Genomic DNA, 13,561 nt, shown 5'->3' with positions numbered 1-13,561 from the left:
CCATCAGTCTACTTCAAGCTTCAAGCTATCTTCCCTTTGCAGGGTGGCATCTTCTTTTCTTTTTATTTTTTTTTTGGTTATTTCTCTAGTTTTTTTTTCTTTTACTCATTTGATTTTTCATATTTATTTTTCTCTATGTTTTTCTCTTACATTTTGACAACTATTCTTCTTTTTATTTATTTTTATTCCTTTTTTATAACGGTTAGAATCTCATTATTATATATTGAGATGTTGATAATACAAGCACTAATCTCTATATATAGAGTATTCTAACATAACAGGTCTTAGTAAAGATCTTGATACTGCACTTTGTTTTTTACTCTTCCACGTCCTAAGATTTGTACATAAGAAAATGCAATAATTTGTAGCTGATCTCATATCCACAATTGACCCTACATCGACATCATTAGTATAGGCTTCAAGACCCAAACTCCCATTTCTTTTAAACAAAATTCTTCTACCATGTGTTCATTTCAAATATTGTACCATTTAGAGCGCAACTTGTAAATGAATTTATGTTGGTCGGTGCATGAATTAGCAGACTAAGCTAATAATAAAAGCAACATCGGACATCGGGTCTAGTATATGAGAAGTATATAGGTTTTCTAACTAATCTCTGCTACATTTTCATATCAACCAAAATATCTTCTTTTGTGTTTTCTAACTTCGCACTTGGATCAATTGATGTATTTGCAGACTTGCATATGTTGTCTTGCCAATCTCTTGTACAAAATCTGTAATGTATTTATGCTGAGATATGAAAATTCCTTTTTTTTTTAGAGTGGGTAGCTTTAATTCTCAAAAAGTATTTCAATTTTTCCAAGGTCTTAATCTCAAATTCTTTGGCTAAGTGTTTACACAACTGTTGTTTTCCTTCCTCATCATTACCTGTGACTAATATCATCGACACACCAATAACTCAGTTACTCCCCAAATTTTAGAATGTTAGATAATTAGAGTATGACCTTCTTGACTTTGTTTGAAGCCCAAATCTATCGTAACTTTAGAGAATCTTCCATACCATGCCTGTGGTGATTTTCTTAACCCATATAAATACTTTCTTAACTTGCATTCAATGTTGGTGAAAGTCCTTTGAAAGGCAACCAATTTTACAACCAATTTTTGCTGCTTTGATAGTCTAACAGCTCACAAGAATGATTCTTCAACCATCTTTAACTCCACCTGCTTTCGAATGTCTCCCTAAAGGTCCATGCATTTGAATTTTGAAACCCTTTAACCACATTCAAAGCATAACAAAGAAAGGACAGAGTTTTATCGAAAACTTTCACTTGGTTTGTCAAAATCATTTGTTCGTAGGTTTCTCTTGAATTATTTCTCAGTGAATTGCTAATTTGAAACTAGTAAGAAACCCGTGCGTTCGCACGGGTTCTGGTACGGGGCGCGCATTTGTTTCAGATATATATTTTTTAATAAAAAAAATATTTGGTTATCCGTGAAAAAATAATAATTGAATGTAATTAATAAAAAAATATTTTGATCAGTTACTTCATGTCCCGTTAATAATTAATATTTTGATGAATAACTTTATGTTCCCGTATCAAAATATTATTTTTGTTTAGGTATCGTTAATATTGAATATTTTATTTGATAACTTCATGTTCCCGTTAATATTTAATATTTTGATCAGTAACTTCATGTTCCCGCATTTTGTTCAATATTGTAATTTTTTATAGAAAAAAGATATTTTAATCAATTGATCAATAAACTTCATGTTCCCGTTAATGTTTAATATTTTGATCTATAATTTTAGGTTACCGTTAATATTCAATATTTTGATCAGTAATTCATGTTCTTGTTAATATTCAATATTTTATTTAGTAACTTCATGTTCCATTTAATATTTTAATCAATAACTTCATGTTTCCATTAATATTCATTATTTTGATCAGTAACTCTGTGTACCCGTTAATATTCACTATTTTAATTAATAACTTCGTGTTCCCGTTAATATTCCAAATTTATTCCCGTTAATATTCAAAAAAATTGACGTAGACTTAATGTTTCTGTTAATATTCAAAAAATTTATCAGTGATTTTGTGTTCTCGTTAATATTCAATATTTTGTCAATAACTCCGTGTTCCCGTTAATATTTATTATTTTGATCAATAACTTCGTGTTTCCGTTAATATTCAAAATTTGTTTAATATCATTAAAAAATCATTTAAAATTGTAGTTTAATCTAACAGAATCCTCCGGAAAAATATTTTATTAGGTAAAATTTAATTTAATTTATAAAATGCTTCATATCTTATCATAATAACCCGTGCGTTCGCACAGATATTGGTATAATTACTCGTGCGTTCACAAGGTACTGGTGTGTTACCCTGCATACGTTCACACAAAATTTGTTATGATTATTCGTCATTCACACCATACTGATGTGTTACCCGTACGTCCGCACGAATACTGGCGCGATACGCGCATTTTGTTATCAAAATGTATATAAAAAAATAAAATAGTTTATTATTTTTAAAAATACATTTTCAAAATAAAAACAAAATTGTTTTAACAAAATTGTTTTGCATCAGTAATATAAATTTTAATTTTTTATATATTATCTTACAAAATATAATATTTTTAATTAAAAAAATTCAAAATAAAAATATTAGAAACATAAATAATTTATAAACAATTAATTTTTCTCGTGTTTGGGTTCATATATTGTATTTATTTTTTGTAATTGTAAAAAAATATAATAACCAATGGGTTCGTATTGGTATGATTACCCGTGCATTCACACGAGTATTGATATGTTATTTTTAAAATGTAATAAAAGTATAAATTAGAAAAGAAAATTGTTTTACTAAAATAAATTATTAATTTTAAAATAAAAACTTATTTTTAAAATAAAAACAAAATTGTTTTACATCAATAATATATATTTTAATTTTTCATAAATTAGCTCAACTAATTTTGTATCTTAAAATTAAAAATAATTTAAAAAACATTAGAAACATTAATAATTTAAAAACAAATCATTTATTAAAAGATGGACACCTACACACATTTACACGTTGAAGAAGTATTTTTATACTATCACTTAATCGAAACAATCTAAACTTTAGAAATATTTAAATTCAATTAAAAAAAATGTATATTTTAAAATAAATAAAAAATATTTAACTTAATATTTCTTACTCTTTAAGAGGAGCCCTAATAAGTTTAGAAGCTATATTTTCCTTTATACGAGCACATGATTCCTTTCTATTATTACACTTTTCAAATGTCCTATAATTATGGTCAGCATACCATAGTTGCACAAAATATTGATTCATGCTCCTTATTTACTGTTAAACACACATTTTTGCTGAAGACAACTAATTGCTATATTCTATTAGAAAACAAACCAGTGTTTATCAGAATTACTACCAAAAGCCAATAGAGCTAATAGAACGGAAAAGAAAGAATTACTACCAAAAGCCAATATAGAGCTAATTGAACGGAAAAGAAATAAAGCACAAGGCATGAACTGATGTAAGAAGCCTACTCTGATACTCTTATTTACTGTCAAATTTATGACTTCTCAGCTGCTCACCCTAAAGGCTACAATAAAATGATGTAAGAAGCCTACTCTAATGCTTAAGCAATCTAAACGAAATAATCCTCCTCTATTTAAATGGAACAAATTACAAGGCATGAACAACATCATTTCTTTCTCGTTGAATCCATTATACTCTAGAAGGATCAAAATATCATCTCAATGGCAGCAGAAAGAATAGAGATCTTTTTTGGAATGAATCCCAAATGCTCTCCGTCAGATTGAATATAGATGCCACCCTTGCCCGATATGTCCTCCACCTCAATAGAAAGTACACTATGATACAAATATCACTCCAAATGAGTATAACCACAAACCTTATGCAAACCGGGTCATCGAAATAATAAACATTCATCAAGGAGATTATAGGTATGTTTCCTTTGAAAAAGATGATACCTTATTGTAGATACATTTTTAACCGAGAGATGTGTCCCATTGTAAAGTTTATGTATCTTGAGGACATATCATACCACTTGAAGTCCTGAAGAATCACAACCTACAGAATTTATGTGAAACTACAAACTTCAATAGAAGATGAGTAGGAGTTTAGGAATAGGTTTAGCTAACAGATCACTAAAAATAGATTATAATCTTCATCGCTGAGATCCTTTAAAAAGACATTTCACCTCTAAATTTCCTGTGAAAGGATCAGCGTTCGGCACAATTTTCATGCCACCGCCAAAGTGTTTTGCATTACTGGTGCAAATAGCTGTCACTTGAGAAAATGTAACCCATTTGCCTTTGTTGATCCACATTTTTTCATTTAATATAAAACTTGTGTGACACTTCTAGTGCACTTACATAAATTCTATAGAAGAGCTGAACTTATACATGACAGATAGAGACAATTTACTATTACCTTTCATGGCAAGGGTAAAAAACTAATACAGACCTTGATTCTCAGATCTTGATTTTGATGTCCCATGAAGGCTTGCAATGCACCAATGACGTAACACAATTTTCCAAATGCCTTGTACCTAACAGCATGAAAACCTGCCTTTGCAGTCCTGCAAAATTTGATTAACTATGCGATTTATATAATATTCCCGTGTTGTTATGCTTATTTGTAAATTTATACACTACTTCAACCTTCATGTCTACAACTTTGTATATAGTCGTAAGTAAAGTAAACACTTACTGGAATCTAAACCAAAAAATAAATTTGCTTGAAGCATAAGCCTAACAGAAAATTCAAAATAAAAAATTTGTAGTTCGCATAAAACCACAGCTAAAATAAGTCATGATAGTGACGGTTTTTACCGACCGAATTTTAACTTTGGTCTCTAATTCCTTGGTCGCAAATCTCAGTGACGGATATTTTTATATTCATTTAATTCTTTTAACCTTGCTTTATAAAAATCTAATTTATTTTCATATTCTAAAAGGTGTTTTGTAATTCTTTCAATTTCAAAATCAACTCCTATTATTAAATAATAATCTAGTCTATCATATAATATTTTTATGTGACCTCTTGTTCTTTTAATTAAACTATTAAGTTCTATAATTCGTAAATTTTCATTAACTATACTCATTTTCTAGTTAATTTTTTTTTAATTTAATTAATTTGAATCTTAGTGCTCTGATACCAAAAATGATACCTCATTATTTATTGAAATAATTTTATAATTTATTTTTATTAGCTTAGTCATCATTAAAATAGTCCCAAATTTCATCATTTTCTATTAAAGCTAAGTCTATTATAAATTCATCATCATAAAAACTTTCAACTAATAAAATATAATTTATATCAATTTCTAGTGCATAATCTATTTCATTTTCAAAAAGTATAGCTTGTGCACATAATTTTCCATATTCTTTACATATTTTTGTTTTTAAGTCATTTGGTAAAGTAAATTTCCAAATACATCTTAATTTTTCATAAAAATCTTTCTCTTTATTTTCAATATTATCAAAATAAGTTATATCTATTTCTTTTATTTTTATAACTATTTCTTTTTCTTTTTCTTTTATACTAAATTCAGCAATACTCATTTTGTTTAAATTTATAATCTATTTTTTAAATATGTTGTTAAGTCCTTTACTTGGTTTGAGAGTTTATCAATATCACTTTCTTCAATATTTTCAGGTTCATAAAATCTAAGTGGTTTTGGTATTTGATTTTTTCTTAACTCTAAAAACTTTGATTTATTCATAAAAGTTCCTAGCTCAGTTATTTCATTTTTCTTTGGATAATAAATTTTTCCTATATCTTCAAAAAGACTTGGAATATCAATTCTATTATTATTTCTAAAGGTAATACTATGGTGAGAATTAGTTAATGCATAATTAACACAATAAGTGATTGAAAATATTTTATCTCCTGATCTCATTAAATTTCCTCTAAGGAATTTGTGTTCAAGAGTTAGAGTTTGCTCTAATCTTTGAGTATTTAAAGGTATTCCAATATTTGGATGTATTTCAAATTTTAGTTTACCATAAGCTAAATTTCCTTCTACTACTCCAAGTATTTTATCTACTGGGTCTGTAATTCTATCATCTTTTAATATTAGTTCTACTGGAGAATTTATTCCTTCCTGAAAAGTTGCTTTGATTAATACTTGCACTGCTCCTATATGAATATATCCTATCTTATTTCTATGTTCATCTTTCTTTATATTTTTCTTGAGTTCCATAAGTTTCTTTTTATTTAATAATTGTATATAGGTATGTCCTTGGGCATCTGCTATATCAGTTGGTGTTTCATTAATTATTTTACCATAATATATAATATTATCCTTTTGGTTAAATCTTTTCATTATTCCTCCAATTCTATCTTTTCCCTTCATATTTGCATCCTTAGTTAAATCTAAGTCTTCCTTTTGTATTTTTTGAAATAGGGTTGGATCTATTAAAATACTTCCTTCGTAATTTCCATCTTCTTCAGTAATATGTAAATGTTCTATATCATTTACTATTTCTTTATCCATTTTTTTATGCTAGACATATAAGAAAATTATAACACTTAATAAAAGTAAGTAAATAAAGAAATTATACCTGATCATGATTTCTTCTGAAATTTTGGTCCACCGCTGCTTCCGTAAGTTTATGTGAGATAGTTGATTAATAGATATATATGTTGTGTAATTTAATTGAATGAGTCTTGAATAAGTAGAAACATGGTTTTATTAATATAAGTTTATGTTACAACAATGCACACAAAAGGTGCCAAGCTAAATCCTACAAGGATTAGCATATGTTTCTAAAGAGAAACTTACACAAAGGTTGTTTTCTACAACTTGCTTCTTCCCATGGTAGAAGCCCTTATTTATAGCCCTAAACACACATTATAATATTATTTTCTATTCACAATAATGCATAGTACTATTCATCTATAGTACTACTTATTTAAGACACTTTAACATTACATGACAAATGACTTTACTTTTTATCTACTTCATGACTCTATTATTACTTCCCCTTATCCTCATCTTCATGACTCTATTATTGCTTTCCTTTATCCTCATCTTCATGACTCCATTATTGCTTCATCCTTGTCATCATCCTTAAGACACATGGACTTTTCTAGACACTTAGTTACTTCCACGACATCTTTTTCTTGGAAACATCTTTCACATGCATGATTTTCACTCTTTTTTATACTTGAACATAACTCCTTAAGTACACATGACTTATAATTCATTGTCTCCTTATCAAATGCATAGAATGGTAGCTCAAAAGAAGTCAATAGATGGATATCTCTATCCTTTAGTACCTTTCCACTTGTCTTGCTTAGTAGTAGGAGATTAGGTGCTTTGTACAATACTTTCATACATGAATTCTTTCCAATAGCTTGACATTGAAAGAATATGCTTGAAAGTTGATTGGATAAAATTATATTTAAGTGATCATCATCATACATTTCTTCTTTTGAGTCATCTCTTAAAGGAAATTGATTATTGCTTACTCCAATGAAGGCAAAGTGCTTGGCTGGTTGATTCGTTGTAAAATCTGGATAGGCTGAATAAAATTTTAAATAAATATTTCTTTCTCCAGCAATATTCTTTTTAAAATTCTGGACTGATTCTTTAAAATTATATGGGAAAAGATTAATTTCTTCCAGATTTTTACTTAAATAAAGGCATTCAATAAGTCCAAATTGGAACATATTAAATGTTAGTAACTGGGATGCTCCTGGTGTAATTATAGCTTTTACTCCAAAAAGCTTTCTATCCACCATATAGAAACAATTAGTATTTTCTTTCTCGGTCCAGTAAGTAAGTCTTTTTAAATTCTGCTTAAATTTTTCTTCAGAGAATTTAACCTGATTTTCATGCTCTTTTCGAGACATAATTGGCAAATTATCCAGGGAAGAAGGAATTCTTCCTAAGATTTTCATAGATGTTCTTTCTGGTGCATTATTCTTTGTTGTTTCTGAAAAAGTTCTTGGGCCAAGATAAATCTCTTTTCTTGATTTTTCTGATTCTCTATGATCATTCATTGCTTTTTCAGCTTCTTCTTTGGTGGCATACCCTTTATAAGTAACTCCTGAGATTTTTGTACAGTGAGGGGCTGCTTTATACCATTCATCGTAAATTCCTGGAAATGGTCCGTTAAATACTACATACCATTTCTTAGGTTCTTTTAATTTAATCTCTTCAAGTGGATTCTTCATCTTAAGTTGAGATTTTAAAATTTCTATTTCCTTATCGATTAATTCCACTTCCTTTCCAATCAGTTCTTGCTCTTTTATTTTGTGAATTCTTAGTGCTTCTTTTAACTCCAATTGTTGTTTCAAAATTTCTTCTGAGATTCGTTCCATTCTCTTGAAAGTATGTCTGCAAGTACGTTCTTTTCGCCCTTAATGTGAGTAATTGAATAATTATATTCGGCTAATTTCATCTGCCATCTTATAAGCCTGCCTTGCTTGTAAGTTCCTTTATGATTAATATTTTTGAAACCTGCAACATAAGTAGGATCGGTTCTAACAATAAATTCTTTATCAAGAACATAAATTCGATGTTTTTCTAACATCCGAATTAATGCTAATGTTTCTTTTTCATGAGTAGGATAATTAATTTCACTGTCTGAAAAGGTTCCAGGCATATATCTGCATAGTAATTCTTTCTTTTGGCCAGGGGGCTTAGCCTTCATAACACCTCCCCAACATTCATTTGATGCGTCAGTTTCAATAATAATTAGATCATCATCTGATGGATGATATAATTCAGGAAGATCTTGACATAAATATTTCAATTTAGTAATAAGTATTTCGTCTTCTTCGGTCCATGACCAAATAGCATCCTTCTTAAGTTTTTGTTGAAGTAATTTTCTTTCAGCTGCAAGATTTTTAATAAAACCTTCATTTGAAATATATGTTAGTAATCCAAGAAATCTTTGTAATTCCTTTTTGTCTTTTAGTTTAGTGGGAAAATTTTGAAGTTTTTCTAATACATGTTTTTGCATTATTATTTTCCCTTTTTCAATTTCTAATCCTAAGTAATTGATTTTATTTTGAGCTACTACAGCTTTTTTCTTACTTAATACTACTCCATGTTCTAAACACCTATTAAGTACTAATTCTACTTTTTTAAAGTGATCATCTAGATCCTTATTTGAAAAAACTAATATATCATCAATATAAATAAGACAAAAATCTTTGAATTCTTTAAGAATAGAATCCATCCTGCGTTGGAAAATACCTGGTGATTGTTTCATTCCCATTGGAAGAACATTCCATTCATATTGACCTTGAGGACAACTAAATGCTGTTAAAGCTTTAGATTCTTCTGATAATCTTATTTGATAAAATCCAGATTTACAATCAAAAGTACTAAACCAGTTCATATTTCTAACTCTTTCAATAATTAAATCCTTTCTTGGAAGAAAATACGCATCTCCTTCCATAGCATCATTTATTTGTTTATAATTAATTACCATCCTTCTCTTTCCTCTTTTAATCTCATTATGATTTTCAACATAAAACGCTGGTGCTGAATGTTTACTTTTTGATGGTCTTATTAATCCTTTCTCACACATTTGCTTAATATCTTCAGCAAATTCATCTCTATCTTGTTTTGTGTATATCATAGGTTTACATTTGATTTCTTTTGTTGGATCTTTTAGTTTCAATTCAACTAGTTCCATATTTTTATTATTAATTTTAGGATCTAGTGGGTTTTCACTACACACTTTATCTAATAGTTCTTCAATATGTATTGGGATTTTTCTTCCCGGTTCTAAATTAATTAATGCATAACGCATTTTTCTACAAACTAAATCTATAATTTCACCACGTTTTAGTCTGGAGAGCTCTGATTGTTTTCTTGAATAAATTGTTTGTGAAGAATGAATAATAGGGATATCTATAATTTCTTTTAGTTGTTTTCCTTTAATATATGGAGCCTTAATCGATATATACTCTAAGTATTGGCAAAAGGGTGCATATAATCGTAAGAAATTATTTCCTATTATTATATCTAACCCTGTTTCTTGTTGATATATTGTAGGTACTATGAATAATTTATTTTCAATATTTAAAGTAATTCTTGTAGCTACCCAATTTAGTGGGTGTATTGAGCCATCTGCTATTTGAATCTTTAATGGTTTTTCTAATCTTTTCCATTTACTAAATAATGTTTTGGTTGCTATACAAATACTTGCTCCTGTATCTATATAGGCTTCAGTTTCTTTGTTTTCTTTTTCAATTTTAATTTTGATATATGTACTATTCAGATTCTGTTTCTTCTGAAGATAATTCATCCTCTATATATTCATATACACTACAATCAGAATCACTTAATTCATCTTCTAATGGTTCTAAATTATATATTTTATATACTTTCTTTATTAGTTTTGATTTTTCTTTAACATCTTTTTCTTTCTTTGTTGGACATTCATTGGCATAATGACCTTCTACATTGCATATCCAACATACGCATTTCTTTTTTCCTTTTGGACAATATTTTTTAGGTGTCTGTTTTCTCTTTCTAAAATACTTTCTTCTAGTATTTTTATAGGCCTTTTTTCTTGGATAAGTTTTTCTTAATTTATGTTTTCTTTTATAAATTTTCCTACTTCGTTGATTACAACCATAATTTCCTGGTTGCTCTATCTCTGGTATATCACAACAAAGTGAGGTCCTACCTCTATTTAATTGTTTAGCTCTTGTACTCTTTATACATTTCCGTCTTAATTCATTATATAAAATTTGAATAATTCCTCCTAAGCTATCACCTAATTCAATTGGTTGGGATTTCCATATATCTCTTATTTTTGCACTAAGTGGGTATGGTAACTTGGATATAAAGACTCCTCTATATATTTCCCTAGTCTCATTATCTAATTCATAATAGTATTTTTTATACTCACAAATGAAACTATCTATTTCACACATATTACATATCTGCATATTAATTAGATGAATTTCTGCCTTTTCTCGCAAAAGTCTATTTACTTCTGTTTTATGTTCAAGAGTATTGTAGCCTATGAATTCTTTGTATATTAATTCCATTATTAGTTTAGCGAATTGTTGATTATTATTTTCTACCATTCCTATATATTGATTCCATGTTTCATCACTAATACTTGTTAAGAATTTCAGCACATTTCATGTTGTTCTATAAGCTATTAAATTCTTGACATCCATTAGGTTTATCTTAGAAAATTTTTCATCGGTTGCTATAAGCATAATCATATCATTAGACCACCTTTGTAGTATATCCTCTGGATTTCTTACACAGTCTAAGTTTAATAATTTTTTAGATTTAGTTTCTTCATAATAAGGTTTAAATTCTTCCGCAACTTTTGTCCATTTTCCACTGGCCTTTGCATAACCTTTTTTATTCATAGTTTCATTTTCATAGTTTTCCCAAGAACTATGAGGATTCCAACTCTCTTCACGTTTTCTTTTTTGTTTAGAATTACTTATTTCTCCTTTTTCCATAAATATTTCGTCTATATCTGATTGAGATCCTAATTCAGATCCTATTTCTGAAGAATTATAATTTAATATTACTTCTTCATTCTCTTCCTTAGTTTCTATTTTTCCTATTTTTTCTACTTGTTTATTTTCTTCTTCTATTATTTGTAGTTGTTCCATCAATTGTCTAATTTCTTCAATATCATTAGATCTTCTTAATGCTTCTATGTATTCAGTTTTTATCCCCTCCATGAAGATGATGGATTTATTAACATAAATGTAGTTATAGGTTCTTGTTTAACTACTTTTAGTTGGTTTACTTCTTTTGTTCTAACTAATATTTCTTCTAAATCTTTTATTGTTATACTTCTATTACTTTCTTCATGTTTTAACAAGGTTTCTAATTGATAAAGAATTTTCCTAATTTTTTGAATATTTATATCTTCATCAATTTCTTTATCTCTATTAATTTCATCAAGGGTTTCATGTATATTATTTATTTCATTAAGACCATTTTTTATTTTATTAAAGGTATAATCTGCAATTTTATTGGTATTTTCTATTAATAGTATAATATTTTTATTTATTTCATTCATTGTGTTATTTATATCTTTATACATCACATCAATTTCTTCAGATAATGACATTATTTTAAAATTTCCGTGGCTATTTCAACTTTTTCTAGTAGTCAACAGTATATAAGTTCACTGAATCTTTACCAATACCTATGCTACAACAATTACCAACAACACTGAATCTTAACCCAACTATAAGAACTATAATAATTGATAAACAAACACCACCAAGCACCACCAATTTCAATACTAAGTGCGAGGGAAATCGACCACGAAACAGCACCCATAATCTCGGTAAAACCCCGCAGACTCTGCGACTATGTTCACTTTACTTGACTGATAAAAATTTCTGCAGCACCACCAAACAAACGATAAATAAATTTTAACTAAAAATATGATGATAAATAATCATGAAGGTATAAATATTTACAACACATTAATTTAAATGTCATAAATAGTTTGAAATGGGAACCATCCCAAAGGCCTATTATCGCATACCAATGAGAAGTTCACATCAAAAGCATCAATATTAGCAATTGTGGAAGAGCAATAAGGACTGCAATGTCCATGAGAGTTGGGTTCTGTATACTATGACAGCCAGCATTACTTTTTCCTGAATAGCATACCCGAGGCCGAGACTTGAAAACATAATCAAAGCGAGATGGATCAGCTTCTTTTTGTAGCTGATGCAGCTTCTGCTTAGAAGCATCACCGAAAGAACCGAAAGAAGTGAGGCTGACACCGTAGCCTACAATGGTAAAGTATTAACAAAGTAAATTGCATGTAATTGTGTTCGTTAGAATTACGTGATAGACTATTGTAAATTGACTAACCAATAATTTCTTCTTGAATATTATCGAGAGAAAGACCTGCATGGTTAACATGGGAAATCGTTGATGAGGAAAAAGAAAAAGGAGCCCCAACCGAGAGACTGCGCTGGTGGTGGATCAGAATATTCTCCAAGTCCGAAAGCTGCGGACTATTCAACCTCCTTTCTTAGAGTTCAAGGACTTGCTGCAACTCATCCTGCTCCTCCATTTTCCTTCTCAATTTTTGCTGCTTTGATAGTCTAACAGCTCACAAGAATGATTCTTCAACCATCTTTAACTCCACCTGCTTTCGAATGTCTCCCTAAAGGTCCATGCATTTGAGTTTTGAAACCCTTTAACCACATTCAAAGCATAACAAAGAAAGGACAGAGTTTTATCGAAAACTTTCACTTGGTTTGTCAAAATCATTTGTTCGTAGGTTTCTCTTGAATTACTTCTCAGTGAATTGCTAATTTGAAATGCTGAGTGTGGTGTATTATTTGTAGTGCTTCTGGAGACACAATATTGTTGCAAATATTGAGCATCAGAGCCGTTTTTAAGGACGTGTAAGGTGAATTATCGCATCAGGTCTAAATTTTTTCACGATTAAACTTTAGTTAAATAAAGTTTCCTAAATTTGTCACGTTTAAACATTGTTTGTACTTAAATAGAGCATATTTATGATTTTTGTTGTATGATTTGTTACTTGTGTACCACAAAATATCTTCTCAAGTTCTGTTGCATTTGCTTTTGATATTAT

At 28.8% G+C, this 13,561-nt stretch overlaps 1 long non-coding RNA gene and 2 pseudogenes across 1 annotated transcript; all 3 read right to left on the bottom strand.

Annotated features, from left to right (window-relative positions):
• Window positions 1–3,491: 3,491 nt before the first annotated feature.
• On the bottom strand, window positions 3,492–6,780 carry LOC131599937 (uncharacterized; annotated as a pseudogene).
• A 3,443-nt stretch (window positions 6,781–10,223) lies between these two features.
• Window positions 10,224–11,441, bottom strand: LOC131599928 (uncharacterized; annotated as a pseudogene).
• Window positions 11,442–12,113: 672 nt separating this feature from the next.
• Window positions 12,114–13,025, bottom strand: LOC131626977 (uncharacterized). Its single transcript, XR_009291369.1, has 3 exons — window positions 12,826–13,025; window positions 12,491–12,740; window positions 12,114–12,341 (listed from the first exon to the last, which is right to left on the bottom strand). It is a non-coding gene; the product is annotated as an uncharacterized LOC131626977 (long non-coding RNA).
• Window positions 13,026–13,561: the final 536 nt, after the last annotated feature.

This window comes from Vicia villosa, linkage group LG1, assembly GCF_029867415.1.
Source record: "Vicia villosa cultivar HV-30 ecotype Madison, WI linkage group LG1, Vvil1.0, whole genome shotgun sequence".
Classification (NCBI taxonomy): Eukaryota; Viridiplantae; Streptophyta; class Magnoliopsida; order Fabales; family Fabaceae; genus Vicia; species Vicia villosa.
Note: the sequence above shows the minus strand (reverse complement) of the source record. Positions and strands in the feature narration are given on the sequence as shown.